The following is a 21,553-nucleotide window of genomic DNA, read 5'->3' on the forward strand; positions in this document are numbered from 1 at the left end:
GGAAGGGAAATGAATATGAATTGTCACCAAGAATTCTCAACCAATGATCTGAGTCTGTCTGGTGATTTCATGGAACTTTATAGACTGTGTACTCTGATGAATATTCATTCATAAATGAATAAAGTAGAACAAAAGTAAATAAAGAATAAGGGAAAACAACAAAGGCAAGAAAAGCAGCTCTCTGCTGTTGATTATCTTTTGGAAGTAAACTCGGTCAATTTTCTCCATAGAGTGTGGTGGCAGATGAATATACTTCTACACACAGTCTTCTTCTCTAGAAAAAGACAAACATATGCTTACTAGTAGCAACTTGCACAGTCAACAGCAAAGCGTGTTTAACTTTCATGACGATCCAACTGTTCTGGTACTGTATATCTCCAAGATGTCATTCAGGTCTGATTCCTTAATCTTCCTGCCTGACTGAATCCTTGAGCTGCAGTTCCATGTTAGGGAGATACTACTAACAAAAACTCTGCTGAAGGGAGGATCTTTTGTTACTCCATTCTTCTTCCCTTTCCCACTTCTAGGTACACAGTCCCGCTGCTAATTTTATTTAGCCCCAACATTTAACGTGTCCCTTAAACATGCTAAATCTGAAGAAAGCAAAACTGGAAAGTTGATTGATTTTATTCCCCATTAACAAGTTAGGATGATTTTCAAAGGGACCTGACAGAAGCCAGACCTTTTGGAAGGGAAATTATGGAACTGCAAACAGAGGGGAAGAGAGAATGAGATTGAATAGATTTCTTCTTAGTGAAGGAGGAGTAGATTAGAGCTGTGAAAAATGGAGCTGTGAAACCTCAGCATGTGCCTGAAGTGCCCAAGAACCATGTCTTTACTTCAGAAAGTAAAATCCATGTAAAGACCAAATAAGTGAGCAAAATGTGATCTACATGAAGATTGATTAAATGAGTAAAAATAAAATCAATCTAAAGACCACACTGAGACAAGAGACCATAAAAAGACAAAAGGCCACGTGAAATCCAAGACTGTGCCATTCCTCTAGAAAAGTAAAATCTTGCATCCAAAGCAACTTGCATGTTCTCAGCAGAGTCTGTGCCAGAAAACTGCTGGCTATGCTTTTCAGTAGGAGCCAGAAACAGTGAAGAGATTGTAGCCATTTTGCACAAATGGGGCTATACAGACAACTACCTGGCAGCACGATTGAATGCATTTATGTGTTCTGTATTTTATATTCTGTATTCTATTTTTCCCCTTTGATAATTTGTGATCTCATTCTGGTGTTTAATGAATACACAAAGAGAAGTTGAAGTAACAAAACCTATAGCCTTTGAGTGGTTCCCTGGTTGTCCTTTTGCAGCTTCTTCATTAAAGCAAAACCTGTCAGGCAAATGAACCATAGTTCCAAATGAGCTTTATCTATATTTTTGAACTCTCTTACCCTCTACAGCCATCTGCATGCATGTGAATTGCATAGAGAGAGTGGCCCTCTGATTATGCTATCTTCTCCACTATGCCCAGAAACTATTTGGGGGTGTGTAAGTTGGCACATGTCAAATGCATGCCAAGGACTGGTCTAAAAACAAACCAGTGTTTGGCATTATATTATTTACTCAGCTCTAGTCTGTTCCAGGCATTGCAATTGTCTCAGGTACTAATGTGGTAGGCAGCATGGACTTGGAAAGTGCATTCTACCTTTTTAATAAGGGTAATATAGGTTAATAAGGTAGACTGTATGACAAAATAGACAATAGAGAAATTAAATAGTCTTCACTACAATACTGACTCATGACCTGCTGCCATATCAAATTCAAACTACTGACATCTATGCTTTGAGTAGGTGGCAATTTCACAGTGTTGGATTTGATTTGAAATAGTAAATCTTTACCTATCTATCTATCTATCTATCTATCTATCTATCTACCTATCTATCTATCTATCTATCTATCTATCTATTTTTCCTTTGGTACCTTAACTTCGTACCTACATTTTTGAAATTATTTCAACTTTAAATAAGTTCAGCTGATTTCTTTTGAATTCAAGAAATGACAATTGTGTTCAAACTCCTCCAAGTTCAATAAGGTGGTAAAGAATATGAGTGATTTTATAATAAGGTGCTATTTGTATTTTTCAAGTTTAATATGCTTAAAAAAATTGAGATGATCAATTAGTATTTAGAATTTAAATCATTATGCAATTTAAAGATTGGAAGAACATTTTGTATTTTTTTCCCCAGAACTGAAAAATTATATTCCAAATTTTGTTTTACAATTTTATGAAAATTAAACAATAAATATCATAAATCCAACTAATAGTATACATACATTCTGTAAACTGACAATATGTTGAATAATTTCAATAATGTAATATTAAAAGTTGATATTAAAATGTTTCAAATTTATAGATTCAATAAATCTTGTAGTTTCCCATGAAAAAGCTATAGTCAATCAAATTGATGATTTAAAAAATATTGGTATATAAGAATATGTACAAGAATCTATTTGGAAGAAATACAACAGATTATGTGAAAAAAATGTGGGTTAAACTGAAGATAACGTGTTCGACCAGATGACCTCTGGATGTTCTTTCCAACTTAAATTATTCTATTATTATATTATTTAAGCAAATATATTTGATCATGCAAATGTGATAAAGAAGTTCTGGGGTCATGTAATTCTTAAATAGTCACAAAGAATAAACAGTGACTCACAGCTGTGTGAAATATAATTGAAGGCATCATAAACATGAAATGATTGTTTTTGCTGACTTATTCAAAAATGTTGGCTGTATTATTTGGAATACATGAATTATCCAAGAACAAACCAAACCAAACTGTAAGTTAAATTAAAGATTGCTTGCAGAGTAAAAATCAAACTTGCTTAATTATTTAAAAAAATAGTTTTACAACAATGACAGATCGTGTCAAATTGCCAGAATCACAACTGAAAAGATGGAGAATATTGCCCCTGGAGAAAGCAGAACAATTATAAATCCTTCTGTCTGTTGGTAGTTCAGTTCCATCCTGTTTCTCGACCTTTTCTTCTGAGCCATATTGAAAAATTGATTCAAATTAAGTCAGTACTGTATCTGGCTTCAAAAAAAAAAAAAAAAAAAAGATATTAAATAATATTAAAACCACGTCTTCAATGAATTACTTCATTCAAAAGTCTTCCTGTTTGTCATGGTTTTATGATTTTTGGTACTGGTATTCCACATCATAACATCATGTAGTGCATTTAGAGTTAAAGAGTTAATGCTCCAGCTCCGTGGATCATCGATAGTTCCAGGTATGCCTGTCTCAGAAGAGAAGAAGAACTCCATTCCCCAGAGGACTTTGCGATGCTTTGCGTTCTTACGTGTTTACGCTCAGAGGGAAAGATAAAAACTGTCTGCAGTCACGGGACACTCTCTTTCCTTTGGGATTGACTCAGCAGTGGGTGCTCGCTGCCGTCCGCCTTCAGCGTTAGCGTAAGGCCTTCGGTTTATCGGACACTGTCTCTTGCTCATTTTATATGATTTATTAGCTTTAATTCCAATTATATTGTATTATATTGTGTTATTTTGCTTTCCGATATCTCATTTAGTAAATTAGCTTTCCTCTTCAGATCGTTGCCGCTGTTTTGTTTCTAGGCCCATCTCCCTTTTCCCTTTTCCCTTTCCCCCTTCTCCTTTCCTGGGGCGTGGGTCCATGGGTCCCCCGCACCAATCGTCACGGAACCGGGCCGAACCTGCCCGTAAACCGTTGACACTGTTCCATTAGCTTTTCACTGATACCTTATTTTCTATATCTATCTGAACAACAACAAAAAATTATTTACATTTACTGAAATATTAATCTGGATCAGTAACCTTCTCCTGAACTGCCTCTTTGAACAACTAGCAGTGGTCTACATTATCTGGGCTAACAGAAGTGGGGGTTTTACTTTACAAGCCTTTCCTTACATAAGTCAAAAGCATTATTTAACTTCAGATCTTCATGCAAACTGTAGAAATAGAGAGATAGATAAACCAAATTGGCATTGAATTAGACAAAGAGTGGTTTTCAGATTGCCTGGTTTCCCAGACATATTAAGCCATTAAATTGTGGAACAAAAAAAAAAAAAAAAAAAGAAGATGAAAAATGGAAAACTGTAGGTCCTGACAAAAATATGAATGAACTTACTCTGGTAATGCAGTAAATTCTACCTGCAACACTATGCCACATTTTGATAATTCCTCTGTGATCTTATCATTATGTAAAGAGAGAATTTAAGATTGCATCAAAAATCTAGGGCTATAAAAGCTGCAAGATCCTAGCATAATTAATCTGTCAAAATTAATCCCTGAAGTTAGCATCCATCTTAGTCCCTTCATGAGCTAATGAATCTTCTGAAATTCCTAGTACTCAAGATTTCAAAATTTAGCTTAACTTCATATAAGAACAAATTTACAAAGTACTGTAGTCTGCTATGACTTTTTTTTTGTTTACTTAGTGAAAATAAAACTTCAAGATATTTTGTTTTGATTTTCTGTGGATATAAAATAACAAAGGAGAGATATATCAGTCCAGTTTGAACGAAAAAAATATATATATATCATTCTGAAAATGCTAAGAATGTTTCAGGACTTACAGAGCTCCTCACAGTAATTTTTTCCCACAATGTTATGTCTGAGAAACTAACTGTCCTTGAAATTTTGATTTTGATGAGAAGTTTTTGCTAGATTTTTTCCATCTAGCTCTATAAACCACCATGAAGAGGACAGTGCAGCTCATCTCCTGCAGTTTATAAATGAGACATAAAGGGTTTAAATAAATGATTCAGAGTAGTAAATATTCTGCCACTGCCAATTTTAATAAGATATTTTTCTCCTTGTAATAATCTAAGTGGTTCTGATCAAAACTGCCAGATGTCTCCCAGAGAGTGTAACTATTAGTTCATGCTATCAGTTATTACAATATGGATGACTATAATGAGTAGCAGGGATTAATAATTAAATCAATCAAGTCCAGGATCTGAATCAAAACCTAGGATCCAAGTGCCCCCTAACTTGTGAAAGTAACTTCACAAGCTGAATCATGAAACTCATCCTCATCACTAATTTTACTGCACTGAGCCACAATTATCAGTAGTATTTCACTTCATTTGTAAACAGTTCATAGTTTGATTTATTCTAGTGTTGCATGAGAGTTCCTATTGGTAGGCAAAAGGTTACTTGGAATTATGTATTATTCTGGTGCTTTGTCAGAAATGGCTATTTATGTTAGAGACTGGCTAGAAAGTGGGCCTCATTAAATTCAGCCTCAGCTAGAACTGTCTCAATGCATAAGGATCTTGTTTAACATAAAAAAATAGGTTAAAAACAAAACAAAACCATTTTTTTCTCATTTTATTTTATGGAAATTGAGTCATTTATGGAGATGAGGACTATTCCAGGTAAAATCTTGATCCACGGGGCACTTAGCATAAAAGAATGGAGGAAACAACCTAGGGTTTAATTTTAGAAATACATCATATCATATCAACTATTCAGAATGTCTTTCATCTTTCACTCAAGGACATTAATGGAAAAGTGGCAATAATTTTACAGATATTTGATTCAATTATATGAAATCAACATCACATTCCAAAATCAGCAGCTAGACCCATATTTTTGTGGACATAATGTAGACCTTTGTAATGTCACAGATTTTTAAAGTCATGGTCTGATTTGTCTCTCCCTATGCTATGATTAAAGTTAGAAATGAGTAACACATTGCAATTACAGCACTTTCCATCCAACATTTCAAAAGCTTTTCAATATGATAGCCATATGTTACTTTTTATTTTCATTTTTTCTAAAAGAGAGGGAAACTGAGGCTTAAGCAGCATAAAATCTGGAAGGTGGTTGCTGTGTCAAGTACAGATAATTTATATTTCAACAGGCAAATAAGAAAGTGCTCACAACACAGCACCTGGCAGTGCTGCATTTTATTGTTATATTCATGTGACAATAAGGAGGGGAGCCATCAGGAAAAAAAATACACTTATGGAGAAAAAAGGAAGAGAGATAGTTGTAGCAGTTTCGACTGTTCAGAAGTAAAAGGATAGAGGATTCAATCATTTATGATTGAAAACTATGGGCATGACCTCGTCTCACACACTATAGGTATTTCCAGACTCTGAACAAAAATTCCCCGAAATTATCTTCATTTCTTTGGTTGGAAAGCACTGCAAGACTCTAAGGAGTGTATTAATCCTTCGGGGAATGGTTGACCTCCCCAAATCTACCGGAACTATAAACACCTAAACCTCACTTACTCCCATAGAGCCATTCAACTGATCTGTTGTCCAAGACAATCCTGCTTAATTATTAAGCTGGAATAGCCTTTGTAGTTCTCTATGGATCCCCAGTATCCCTGGCATTGCTGGCAAGGTTGCTCAGCTTCTCGTGGAGGACTGAAGCATGCTTTCTACCCTTGCAGCACTTGTGAGGGATACTTTACATGTGGTTGATGCTGAGTAAAGTCTAGGGTTTGTGTCTCCTGGTAGGAGAAAGATAAGCATATTTAATTCTCTTACAGATTAACTTAGTTGTAGTTCTTGCAATGGGATAGTGCTAGCTCTTTGCTTTTACTTAGTTAGCTTAGACTGATGTCAGAGAGACCAATATTTTTGCAGCCTGTAAGTACAAGAGTCTGGGAAACTTCCAGATTAAGTAGGAAGGTACTTCAAGTACCTTAAGCCCTGAAAGTAGTCTATGGACTGGACTAGCTGTGTGCAGCTTGTGAGTGTTTTAGTTATTTATACACCATCAGTCGAGTTCATGAGGTTTCATAGATTTTAACATGCACACTGGAGTTTCACCAGAACTGGGAAACAAAATACCATCTTCCCTCCTCCTTTTTTCTAAACACCAGCCCCATGTTGTGATGATCTATTTTTCTGTTCCCTCTTCCTCCTGTTCCAATGCATTTTTATGATAAAAACTCCAACCATATCCTTCAATAAACCATTTAACAAAACAAAATATATTTTTATCCTTCAGTTTTGATTCGCTCAAGGTGGCAGATACTATAATATAATTGACTGTGCATTGACACTAGTTGCTCTGTTTTCCTTTATGGAAAGAAAATATTAACAACTGGGGCATTTTTAACTCTTTTTTCCTTTTCCTACTGTTGAAAGAACAGCATATTTAAGCATAACTGTTCCCCTCTTTCTCTGAGCATTTTATGAGAGGCAGCCAGTTTAATCACTTCCATCAGCCTGAAGCCTTGATTCCTGAACTTTGCATGTAAGTGCTTCATTGCATTTTTGCTTCAATTTGATGACAGTATCACTGCAGATGAAAACACTGAATGAGGAGCAGGAATGCAGAGATTCAAAGGGTATATATTATTAAATGACTTGGCATACTGAGAGGTCAAAGGATCACTCAAATACTATGAAGCAGAAAGCATTTTTGACAGAGAAATTAAACATGAAAACACCTTCGTTCTGTCTTCGTTAGAATCCAACTACAGAATTTTTTCAATTTGAGGTGCTTCAGTTCTGCTACCAGCTGTTATACAAGAAATCTCATTGAGAATCTTCATTAAACACTGTGAACATTTTTGCCTTTATCTACTGCAGCAGATACTGTACAATGCTGGAGGCAAAATATGAGGTTGGATGAACCAACAGTTTTATGCCACTGTCAACTTTGCAATCACCATCAAGATTATCTCTTTTTGTCACAAGAAAAGGCTCTTCCTATATTAATAATACATAATATGTTTTAAAAGCCTGTTTATTCTGTTTATTGCTTTGTTTTGGCAACATTTCACTTGTAAAATAATGTCCGTTCTGAGCAATACTTCTGCATTTAAGTTTAATTCCATAGTAAATTATTATTATGCTTGGTCAGATTCTACTTTCAGAACTCTAACAATCAACACTGGGTCAAGTCCTTGAGAAAGGTGGAATTTATGTCTATAAACAGGAAGAGGCTATCGTAGTTTATCATTTCAATACAGGCTTACATGTTACAGAACCTTGTGGTTTCTCTTTACCTTCTGCTAAAATGTACTTCACGCCCAGAGTCAAATAAATAAATTGAAAGCTTCCTTGACAGACAAGGTTGGAGAACATTCTACTTGATTGAGAATAAAATAAAACATAAATAACATCATTTGGTTTGGTTAAAAACGAGATGGTTAAGCAGCACTGGCTGCTTTATCTTAAGAAATGACATATTATTTGCTAGAAGTGAAGCCTAAAACAGGTATGAAACTACTTGATCAAGGTGGAACTATTTCATAACATATTTGTTTCAAACATGGGCAGCAGATTCTGTAAGTTTTAAAAGATAATATTATCAAGAGAGCTTTGTGATGGTTAGATGGTGATTTTTGCCTTTTATTACTACAGATGTGGCAAAGATTTACCACTGTAAATCCTTATAGCTCGTTTCTCCCAGCAGCACAGAAAAATATTGTTACAAAGACATATGGTTGTCACCATACAATAAGAACCTTGTTTTAGTTCCTTATAACGTTAACCAATTAGGCTGAAACTTGCAAAGTTGATGATCTGCATGTACCTGAAGTTTAAGCTCTTTTTTTTTTTTAAAGAATAAAAGTAGAAATAGTATTCTTAGTTTGGAAATTCTCCCAGTTCTTCTCCAACAAGATTAGTGCTGGGAGCAAGGACTTGGAATTCAGTGGTATAGTTAAGGATGGGGCTTTTCTTATTTAAAAATTGATCAAATCACAGTTCCTGAAGATATCAATGGAATGAATTGCTTGGGTCAAAGGACACTAAAAATGTTATTTCACGGTAAACATTAAAATAGAAATAAAAATTATGGCAAAACATTTTTTTAACACCATGGAATCTGGTGTAATCTTCATGTCTTCTCTACACATTTCTTCCTCCCTTTTCTGTTTTTGCTTTTATATTTGCCTGAATCTTTCTCTGGGTAAGTTATGTTGCACTATTAGCATGAGTGAGATTTAGTCGTGTGCTTGTAAGTTGGTTCAGATTCAGAATCTGTCCCATTCTTCAGTAATCAATGCATACTTGTTTTGAATTGCTGTTGTTAAGGTTTAAGAAGATACATAATTATTGGCAAATGGTATTACTTGTGTGACTCTAAAGACTTACAAAATACTTTTTGTGCCTGTGTTTTGAATAATGCCTAATAAATTTGAAAACTCTACAGCACATTATCATTCATTAATGGAATTGCATCCAGGTGCATTATATTAAATAAATTTCGCATTTATTTTACTAATTTAAATCATACATCAAAATTCTGGTAACCAGAATGTTATAATGCCCTTATGCTACAGGATCTCTCCCTACTGTACTTTACCACCAGCAGTTATTACTATAATACTACACCATATACATGGAGCTCTGTAATTCTCTATAAAGTTATATAACTCTAGCATGTATGAAAATTATATGTTTATATTTTATATATATATCTGATTTTAAGCTGCACTTAGGTACTGACTCTAAGCATTTATTAGTAGGAGGAGTGTGTGTTATAAAGATTCAATAAGATATAAAATGGTTCATTAAGCATTATCTAACATGTCTAAAATAAAATGCAGGCTAAAGATGTGGTACTTTAGATATTATTAAATTTCCCCTAGCACCATATGTATAATTGCAATCACAAGTGATGAATTTTCACAATGAAAGTAGAAAATGAAGGTCTAAATTTGACTTCAGAATATGAGTAAACTGAGATGATAGAGAATAATTAAGGTTCTGATATGCTTATGTACATTCTTCAGATGTTTAGAGTACAGTTAACTTAGTAGGGTTCAGATGAGAGAATAGGTCTGTCTGGGCAGACTGCTGTGTAGTGCTGGTGTCTCAGACTGCTGAATGAGCTGGTGTCCAGAGATTCAAGACTGCTTGTTGTCACCATTTTATACTTTGTCAGTTAGGAATAGTGTTTAAAAAAAGAATGGATTTGTTGATGTGATTTAACAGGTGTTTTTCAGAACTGTTTTCTGACCTTTATGTTGTATTTCGACATCACTGGACTGTTTGAATGACAACACCACTGATAAGCAAAAAAAAAAGATTTATATGTTAATGTATGTTTTATTCAGATAATCAAAAAACAAACCTGAAAGATTTTCTTTCTTGATGCATAGATTCAGCACAAGGAGATACTTGAAATAGGGATCAATCACATTCTTTGCACAAATATGATCTTTAATGTTTCTATTAGGAATTAAAAAATCTTTACAGACCTTTACTGACATTATCTACTTAAACTATTTCTTATATCTTTCCTGACTTGATAATTATTTGACAGAGACAAGAGCTTACTACCAGCCTCTTCTATATTAGCATGAAACTAATATGAATGAAAGGAGAAACATGGGATTATCAGAAATCTGTAATGAAAAAGCTGTGAAACCAACCATTTAATACTGCTCCATGAATGTCAAGGAATATATGAAATGTTAAAAATATATTTTAATCTTTAGAGCCCTAGGCTTTTAAACCTCAACATTAATTCCAATCATCTCAGGGAGCTAACTACTGATACTCTTATTTCTCAAGTTGTTCCAGAAGAGAAAGTCTGATCCTTCTGCTGTGTAAGGAGAGTTGCCAGACAAACTGTGCATACCCACATTTTCATCACATAAAGGTAACAATCCAGGTGGTGATACTGTGACTCATGTTGTTTATTAACGTTTCTTTTCTCCTTTCAGCTTTTCTAGTACTTTTCCTTTCAGAGAAAGAATTGCATACAAATTTTTCTTTAGTATTTAGTAACATTTTTATAGTATTTATTCATCTACCTGATGATCATGTTGTGATCTTTGAAAGCTACTTGGGGAGCAAAATTTATACCAGGCTTTGACAGAAAAGTGTTGAGTCAGTAGGACATGTAAAATCTACTGTTCCGAAGACAGAGGCAATGATGAAACTGGATGGAAACTGGCATATCAGATCTATACAACTCACATACACTTTTTTTTTTTTTGCTGTTGGAAGCTTATATAATGGCCAGTCATATAAAACTGAAGAGCAGCTAAAATGAAGCTGTATAATGAAGTTAATATAAGTTAACTCAACATATGATGAAGAGTTTTGAGATAGTCTTAGTTCTGAGAATAATGACAAAGATCACTCTCTACCTAATAAATTTTCAACCTTACTTTTCACATATGTGAATACTCTTCCGTAGCTAAACTTCCTGTTAAGAAAAGTCATTACTTTTCATAAAATGAACAACTTTTTTTAGAAGAATTCTACCCTGAGGAGTCGTGTATGCATTTCTGAGAGAGAAGTAGAAATACATCCTAATGCATTTCTTGTTCAGAGTTATCTGTCCACTCTTCAACTAGAGGTAACTATAAGAGGCCCTCTCTGGATCCCTTATGGCTCTAGGAATGGCTGCCTGAGACAGAATCTAGTCCCGTGTCTAGACAGGAATGCAAAATGATTTTGGCTGAGCCAATTAGCTCAAGAGTGTTGGCTTTGACCATTATACAAAAATAGGGAAAAGTAGTTTCCTAACAAAAGAATGATGACAGTCAAGAGTGAAAATTATTTCTGTTCTTTTTATTATTCTGCAGCAATTCCAAGAGAAAAAAAAAGTAATTTAGGATAATTTGAAACAGAAGACTTTTATAGATATTAAATTAATATACCAGAGATGATTTTAAAACAAGCCTAGTTTTAATGTAGTTTCCAATACATGTATTTATTTAAATAAAAGTAGAATGATGAACTAAGGAGGAGCTTAAGCAACAGCCCTGTGCTTAAATGACAAAGATGGAGCAGGAAGGCTGGGAGAATCAGGTTGATTTCACCTCTGGCTGAAATCACTCCCTGGCTCTCCTCAGATAATCACTTAGTATCCTTCTAATAACCAAAGACTTAAAACACACTAAATGCTGAATCGTTGATATAGAGAATGAAAGGATAAAAGCACTCTACCCTAGACTACCTGTTTCATGAGCAAATAACTTCCTCAGAGACCTAACTACAATCTCTAGTATCTAAAATAGGGTGTTGAACCTAGGTCCCCACATTGACATAAGTGCCTGCCTGAAATGTGCAGTGGAGGATCACCATTAATCTTTGTGTGTGGCACCCAAGGTCAATTGTGAGTGTTGCTCAATGAATGGGTCTAGATAAAGCATTATGCTACCTGGACACAGTTGCAGTTATTTTCTCCCTTCTTTCATGATGTATTGTATTGTATTTTGAATTATTCTTAAATATATTCTGATATTTTCTATAATTCCTTTTGACGAAGTTTAATTCTTTTGAACTACCTTTAAATTATTTACTAAGGGTATGATTTTATTTAAAGTGCAAGTGCTACTTACCCTTCGTGGTCTTACTGTCATCTTGGGTATTGCATAAGTTAATCTAATATCGTACTCAGCATTCACTGTATTCTTATATTAACGTTATTTCTTCTCACTATATACACATTATTCTTTTCCTGTGTCCTGAGTGGATTTTAAGCATACTGTGTAAGGAAGCAATCTTGTATTGCTCTCATAATTGTGCTTCCTTGCTAGATTTTCCCACTAATATTTTCCTAGGAAATGTCTAGGTAATTGAACTCCAAATAAGATCATTACACTGGAGTTGATACACACTTCCTTTATCTGTAAAAACATTTCCTGATATGATTTCTCATCCCCTCCTGAAAGTCTCTGGCAAGGTCCAAGGACTAATTTTTTCCATATCTCACTTTTCATTTTATTTCAAATAGTCCCTGCTGAGGCAGCCAAAATCCTAGTGTCATTTATTTCAGTTTATTCAGTATTCTCCCTATACACAATTAATTTGCTCCCTCCCTCATTACTTTTGTTTTACTTCACCCATCTGCAAACTTCATACCTTGGTAATTTTATCTCCCAGTTGATAGCTTGATTTAACCAAGCCTTTGTCATTCCAGTATAATCATAATTTTCCATCAACATATGTTTCTAATACAGCAATCTTGCTGCATATGTTCCTAGCATTTGTAAAACACATTTGTCCTGTTTTTTTTTCTCCTTTCTCTTCTTTTTTTCTTTTCTTCCGAATTTGTAGCAAGAAAGATTTTCCATATTGACATCATTTACAAACTCAGCACTCCTTTCTCTAGCCATTACAGTCATTAACTAAGAACTCTGGCTGCTGAGGAGCAAGAAGAAATAAAGATCTTTAAGTTACTTTCCCCATCTCAATTTGAAATGATTTCTGCAAAGTAAGCTTCTTTCGAGGTTTACTAGTAGCTTATTAGATCCTGGTAGGTTATTAAGCCTTCGCTTTAGGTAAGAGATCTTAAAATATTTCTTCTCTTCACAGAGGATTTTAAAACAGTTTACCAGTGGTTAATCTTTTTTGCCTTCTTTATTCAAGGGTTTCTCTGGATGGTTATGTAAAGGGTAGACCCATGTTATTTGTTTTTACCTCAATATACCCACAGTATAATAACCCTGCATTGTCAGTCCTCTCAGGGAGCCTTCAGTGGACTAAAATTCCCAAAAGCTTTCTGAAACCCTTTCAGTATCTTGAACTTCTGCCTGTCTGAGAATTAGAATATTGAATTATTTGTCTGGGTTGCTTGTACCTCAGGTCTCTTTTTTTTCCGTCATTCAAATTCACTGCTTTCCTTTTCATACAGTGGCTGATACAAAAGAGGTTGGATGCTTATCAATCAAAGACAAATCTAATTTTGGAAGAAAAAAACATTATCTTTCTGTAAATGGCAGATAGCTGCTGTCTGGCTGTCCTGCATCTGTCCATGGGAAGTACAAGTGTAGTCTCAGAGGACTGATATAATTATACACATTTCTGGTTTAAACCTAACTAATCTTCAATCTAGCCACTTTTACGGAAACAAGGGGTAACACCATAACTATACAAATGATTTGATTATAGATTTACCATTCTCCTAATCTGTGAAAAGCACAATTCAGAAGTATGTATATTTTCAAGTTGAGTAAAACTGAAGAAAAACTGATTATTCTGTAACTCAGAAGATAAGTAGCTTTGTCTTTCCTCTCTTCCTTTTTCGCTTTCACTGTCTCTGTTGTGTTGTCAGCTGTTCCTCGCCAGTTGCCTTATTTTACAGTTATTACTTCCTACTTCTTTTGATATATTTACCTATAAACTATGTCAACATGTGCTCACCAACCTTCTTCAGTCTAACTAACCTCAGACATATTTCACTGCAGTTCTGTTAGCTGCATTAGCTGTTAAGATTCTGACAGCTGATGATGATTGACCTGGTGTAGGGAGGATGAAAAACTGGAATGTCTTTTTACTCTTCCTGTCAGTAAAACACCTGCTTCTAAGCCTTCCATTATAGACAAAAAAAATTTAAAAAAGTAAGATTCAACAATATTTTATTACAGTAACACTGTAGGGTATAGTGAGATTGATTTAGGCAATATGTGTTTATCCAGATTAGAATATACTTTGAAGTCTGAGGGTGAGGGCCATATACTTCAAAGAGCTCCAAGAATTTATGGAATTGATTGTAAGGCTGAGAGTACTGCATGAACCCAGCAGCATGGACACAGTTCCAGAAATCTGGATACTCAGGTCTGACACGAGTGAACGTATGAAACACAAATAACACTATCCTTATTTGTAGGAGATAGGTCTGTGATGTGTGGAAGTAGTTATAGTTTGCTGTATCATGTGGTAGAGAGCATAGGAAGAAATGCATTGCTGGTCAGTTCAAGACTGACTAATAAGTAGGATGGAAATTGCTAACCCCTTTGTAATCTATTTGGTACTTGAAGAAATACTTTCTGCAGTGAGATATATCCTCCTCAGAACAATGTGAAATCTAATTATCCATGGGCTGAAATAAGGTCAAATCAAGATACAGTAGAAGCTATGTCCAGATCAACAGAGAAATGAAGAAAAATGCCATGATGCAGAGAAAGGAAGAAATGTATCACAGCATGAAGGAGGAAGAAGGTAAGTAAAAATGTAATTAAAGAAGTGTAGGATGAATAAAACAAAAATACACAAAAAATGTTTTAGAAGTAGATTAAGAATACAGATGTAAAAGATTACACAAAGAAAACTGTGTTTAAAGACATGCACTTACCTAACATTTTTTTTAACTTGCAAAATAGCATTGCATTAGTGCCAGAATTACCTTACAACCATTAGCTCATGCAGCACTAAAAGCATAATCATGTCAATTGCTTGTTTGCATGATTTTTCATATTTCCAGGAGTTGAAATGGAAATGATCTGTTGTGTAGCAGTATAATTTGTGAACACTTGAAAAGAGATACTTTGTCTTACCCTTTAACAAAGAATGTCCAGGATAATAGTCTGATGGATTTTACTTTCCATCATCAAAGGAGGACTGGAGGTAAGATGATATTTTTGAGGGTGCATTTACTTTTAATATAACAGATGACTAATGATTGTGTGTCAGAAATGTTATATCCACACTTTAAAATTTGATACAAGATGATTATAAGGAACTGCATGATCTCATTTCACTCTAAGTGATCTTGAACGTGACATTATGATCACACTTGTGGTCAAAATCTCCTGTCACCCCATTGAGTTAAATGGTAACAGAGGGAGCTTATCACCTTCCACGAGAGTTGTGGATATTTAACAGGATCAAACTGAGACTATACAAGAGGTGTATCGTGAATGAGGTGTTGCTATGAACCTGACAATATCCACAGTTGGCTTTATTATTCCATACAAGGCTTTTCAGAATAAACTCATACAAATAAGGATGGCAATATGAAGTAAAAATTGATCTAAGATATGATTGTATGGTTACATATTACTGTGAGCTAGAACTGCACATGTTTTTCTATGTGGAGAGATTAGGCAGTAATTCTCTGGTTTAACAATAACTCTCACACTCGCTTTGGAATATTCAAATGTTCTACAAACACCCATACAGATTTTTAGAACAAATATAGCTTTTCTTCAAAGTTTAGTTAATATTCCACATAGGCTGCTTGCCATGATGACTAATGTACTGCAACCTTGCTGTTATGCATTAAACATCATGAAAATGTACATCTGTACTGGATTTTTTTTCCTTTCCTTTGTTTCTAAAATGCTGAGTTCTGCTAAAAAAATTGGATGGAAATCAAAAATAAGAAGCTTAGCCAACTTCACTGAAATGATATCAGAGCTATATTATCCCTTAATGAAACAAGTACAGAGGGCTGATTGATTTATGGAGCAATTTTTTGCACCATTACCTAACTTGATTGTGTACAAACAGTTTTCTATATTCACAATCATTGTGTCCCTGCATTTCTTTTAGTACATGCATTTCAAAAAGTGATGCTTTTGTATAAAGGGCTGGAAGATCTCCACGTTTCACCTGAACAGAATTGATTACATTTGAAGCTATTTAGTGAACTTTTATACATTTTAAAACTTAAAAATTAAGACAAATAGGTTCATTTATCCTGCTGTGAATAATATCTCTTTGAAACAAAGGGAAATTTTAATCTCTGATGCATGTGTGTTGCTGTACAGTTGTAATATGGTATTCTTTCTTGCCCTTCTTTTTAATAAAGCATGTTTTGTTCTACATATACAGTTAGTTCAACTCCATCCACAAAGACTATAAGCTGCAACTTAAAGAGGTTACTGTTTTAAATATTATTTCATCTGACTCCTCTGGACTTCTCCAGTTTTAGGCCTCGATCTTGTGAAGAAATGTTGATTGTCACAAGGATTTACAGAAATGCAGTGGTTTTTGTTGTTTGTTTTGTTTTGTTGTTTTTGTTATTTTCCCACAGAGACCACTGTGGAATAACAGTGTGACCAGCACTTATCAATATACTTCCTGTGCAATTTTTGGAGCATTAACCTTTGGCACATTGGGCGAGAGTACATGAAGAAGTTCATGGTCTTGCTATTCTCTTAGAAGACCTTTGTTTAAGAATGTCTGAACAATGGCAAACTCCATGACCTTGAGATGTTACATTACTCAGGTGATCAAAACACATTTTATTGACATTTGACTTAAGACTTGAAACAGAACCAGAAAAAATAATCAGAGGTAAAATATTAGGAAAATTTAAGTATTGGTTATCTCCGATAGCTAAAAACAAAAACAAAACAAAACAAACAAACAACAAAAAACAAAGAACGCAACAGAACAAACAAACAAACAAAAAAAACCCAACCTTTTGGATACTCAAAGGCTTTAATTGTGTTCAAAACAGATTCTGTTTTCTTCAGTGTATAATAACATAATGCAAAGAAGCTTTTTGAGGGGAAAAATCTCCCATGTGCTGCTATGCATGAATGAGTATAAAATGTCTGCTCAATGAAATAATGGATTTTCATGCATTTTTCCATTTTCAGTATTTCAAGAAATCTAATTTGGAAAAGGAACCCCCTGCACTAGCTGATTTTGTCTCTGTGGGGGTTCTAAGTGTAACTGATACTGTACTTTTGTACAACAACAATTAGCTTGTTTTTGGCCTCAGATTTTGTATACATAAGTGAGAGAAGGCAATATTTAAGTGAGGGGGATAGAAACTGTTCTCACATAAAAATTTAAATATAATAGGCCTAATTAATTTCTGGTATAATTACATGGATATTACATTGGTTACATCTATTATTCAGAATTTAATCTGATAAGTACTAGCCTCAGTTGAGCTAAAAAAATTAGGAATAGAAAATGTCACAGTAAACATGATCTGATTTGCATATTAGAAATCAGTGGAGTGGATATTTCTACTCTGAAACCTTAGACCAGTTTAGACACAGAAGAAAGAGGGTGATAAAACATGGCAGGGTTTGGATATTGGGTGCAAACAAGAGAGTAAAACAATACATCTGCATACCTACGTATTTCACTGTGTATTTCCTATTACAGTTTCTTTTCTGCTCCTTTAGACATAAGTGAGTCCATGGGGAGCCTGTTCTTCAGGATGCTCAGAAACAGCCCTCTTAGTCTCTTGAATTTATGAAGTCAAGACAGAGCATAACATTTGTGTTATTTGCTATTTTAACATGCTAAACAACAACTCTGATGCAACCACCAACAACAGTTTAATAAATAGTTCACAGAAAGTAGTCTGAAGCCATCTTCTCTTCACAGAGAGAAGCTGGAATTCATTGTATTTTGTATTTTGTTCAACAGAGAAATTTGACTGTCATCAGAGACCCTTTCAGTACTAGTTTAATGACCTACTTGGCACTTTTCAAAGAAAAGAAAATTCTGCTGACGCATTTTCTGTCTAGTAAAAGCCAAGAGAAACAAGATCTGCAGAGGTGGAAGTCCTTCAGAGAACACACCTGGCAACAGAGGCAACCAGGAAGATATCCTTGGAGCGCTCTGTTTGGAACTGTATCCAGGGACAGGAGTTTCAGTGAATAACTATCAGCAACCACAGTAATTGCCATCTGAAAATGATCCAGACATTTCCAAATGTATCTTCTCGTTACCATGAGAGTAGGCCTCTCAAATCCCCTCCAAAAGGGTCCTCAATGCAGTTGTTTTGCCAAATATTTGCTTCTGATGGATCAGACTTCTTGCTAATGTAGACTTAGTCAAAGACAAGAAGCCATGTTTCAGACTGACTCTGAAGTCTCTGAGCAATATGTGTTAGACCATCACAATAGTGGCATCCAGGCTTTTAGGGGAGATTTGGGTAAGAACTAGTAGTATTATGAACATAGTGACCTCATAGAAAGTGTTTTGCACACCTCTGTGAGACAAGGGATGGCAAAACCCTGAGGCAGAATGACATTTGCAATGAAGGAGACAGTTCAGAAGCTGAAAAACAGCAGGAAGTTGAAAGGTAGCATGGAAGGAAACCTTTCTAAGCTAGTATAGTTTTCAAGTGTCCACATATCACCTTGGCTAGACTAATTCTCTTCATAAAACAGGCATTCCTAGATAGGTAGGAACATGTTGCAGCTTTAAGGACAAGAGCAGAAACATAAGAAACTATTAATTGGGTGAGGCGACATTGGGAAATCTGTGTAATAAAAATAACCATAATCAATCTTGGAAGAAATAAAGGTCTCTCAGTAAGATCTCTTTGTTGATAGCGTCAGCTACTAAATAACAATGTGACTCTTGGGACTCAATGGACAGATTCACTGTAAATTGTTGTAGAAACCAAGCAGATGCAGAATTGACTGATCTTGATATAGAAAGCATTAATAAATGTAAGGAAAAGATTGTCCGCAGGGCTTCTGGAAAGATACAATTAAAATATCCTATCTCCTGAGATGTAATAGCTCAAAGTTGTTATAACTGAAGGTGAGAATACACTGTCAGAAGGTTGAAATGAAAAACAGTTGTTTATTCTTTTCAGTGGGTGTTGGAGCAAACTTAAAATTTTGAAAGACAATAATGGACTCAAAGACCATACCTTAGATACCAGCAAAACAAGCTTATTGTGCCTAAAAAGAGTGCAATGATATACCAGTAAGTGACATGAAATTTGTAAGAGTCTAAATGTTTTAATTTTCCCTCACACATGTAAGGATTTTAATTCCTGCTGGGTCTTTCACAATATTACTATATTGCTGCCTGCACTATAGCAGGTCAGTCATCAAATGCCAGATACTAAATAAAGGCTTTGTTATGTAGGGCATGAAATACATTATTGGCTTCCAATTGTTTGCAAGCTTAATTTTTTCCAGAATTCTGCTGTTTTTACTGAGGAATCAGCCATCGCCTTTCAAGCTACTTGTGGTGAAATGGGGGTCTCACATAGCATGACTCTTCCATGTTAAGTAAAAATGTTTCATTGATGTTCCTGTCCACTTTTTGTTACTTGTTTCTCACAGTACTTTCTAAGAGTAAAATCTTAATCACCGCTGTCCTAACAATTTCTCTGGAATCTAACAAATACAGAAATTACCTTCCACACTAGTATTTTCTATGTTTTTTTTTCCTTTCAATTTTTTGCAGTGCTTCAAATATGTGGTTTTTTTTTTTGTTGTTTGTTTTTAAGATACAGAATAACTTCTATTTTGACAAAATACGTAGTTCCTTCCCTTAAGTTAATAACACTTTCCTTTAGCAATATTTCTCTTTTTTGCTATTGAATAATAATTAACATAAACACTAGAAGTCCAAGGTCAAAGTCATAACTATGTTATGACAGTTCAGGTCAATACATCACCTTGTGATCCCGTTCTTTGAGAATATACCATATGGATTGAAACTGTTGATGATCTAAAGGTCATATTGCTGTAATAATCCACAGGCTATTTTTTATCAGTTTCCCTTCATTCAGTTTCCCTACGTTTTAGTTAAAAAAGCCTCTGCTGTCTATCTCAAATGTTATATATGCATTTTTACCAATAATCATCACTTATCAACTTTCATGTTACTCTTTCAGATTTTCACTGCTAGAATTTCAGTTCTTCAGGCCATATCAATAGTGATCAATAGCGTTAGTGAGCTATGTACAAGATCGATTTTATTTTGTTCTACCCGTCATCTTTTTTTTTCAGTTTATCTTTCTATTTACTAGATTACAGCTGCCTTAACAAATATTCATTTGATTATTTTCAAATCAGCCACATTTTAACATGTTTAGGTCAAGAGGTTTAAAGAGCATTCATGATTTTTAGACTGTGTGTTTGTGTAGACTTGTTTCAAATGTTCCTTTATCAACACAACGACATTCCTTTTGTATTGACTCTTAGTCTATTAAATAGCCCTCTATCTTCGTTTAAGAGTTTAAGAGTTCTTTGTATACTTAATGACTGGATATATATATATTGTTTTCTGATCCACATAAAGAAGATAACAATTATTTCCATTGTTTGGTCACCATTACAATGATCCTATAATAGACTGGGATAACTGTTCTGTTATTGTTGGTAAAAATCTCATTTGCATTTTGTTAGCACAATGATGACAACTGAGAAAAAAAACAAACACTGTAAGTGACTAATCACTCATTAGACTTACTTGGCTACACTAACTTTTCCTAATCATTGAAAATTCACTTGTCAGTATGTATAAATAACTTTTTTTCCCACACCATAATTTCTGTTGATTCAGAAGGGATCAGGAAAAGTTTTCTTGCTCCATGACAGATAACTCAATTCTCTAATAATCTGTTCCCTGTAGCTGTTCTTTCACTGCTCTACTGTTCTTTTTCTTCCACTGTTATTGCGTTACATTCTTTCTCTGTCTAATAATCCTGTGGGATAGATCCTGCTCACACTCCTCTTAAAAAACAGTCTACAAATTAAAGATGCAAGAAGCAATTTCTGCAAATGCGGAATGTTTGATATTGTGGTAACAGGGAATATAAAAATAACTGAGTTTTTTTTTGTTGTTGTTCACTTAATTAAACTAAAAAGAAGGAAAGAGTAAAGAAAAGCATGAGACAGTAGGGGGTAATGATGAAGCAAATAAGAACAAAACAAAGCAAAGCCCTGCTCAGAAGTGGTGATGACACCATATCTCAGACACACCGACTACACTAAATGTTTCTCTCTACTCTGGTAGAAGTGGCAAATTTAGTTCTGTGCAGCTGGAGGCACTCAAGAAGTCTCCTACTGATATTAATAACTATTAACAAAAAGACAGACTTTTTAAGATTAAATATAGAATTTGAACTTAGTCTTTCAGTATATGACAAGTTGCATCTCTGCATAAACAATTGATTTCAT

Source organism: Cyrtonyx montezumae, unplaced genomic scaffold (assembly GCF_038088225.1).
Source record: "Cyrtonyx montezumae isolate F1298 unplaced genomic scaffold, pur_monq_1.0 scaffold_8, whole genome shotgun sequence".
In the NCBI taxonomy this organism is placed as follows: Eukaryota; Metazoa; Chordata; class Aves; order Galliformes; family Odontophoridae; genus Cyrtonyx; species Cyrtonyx montezumae.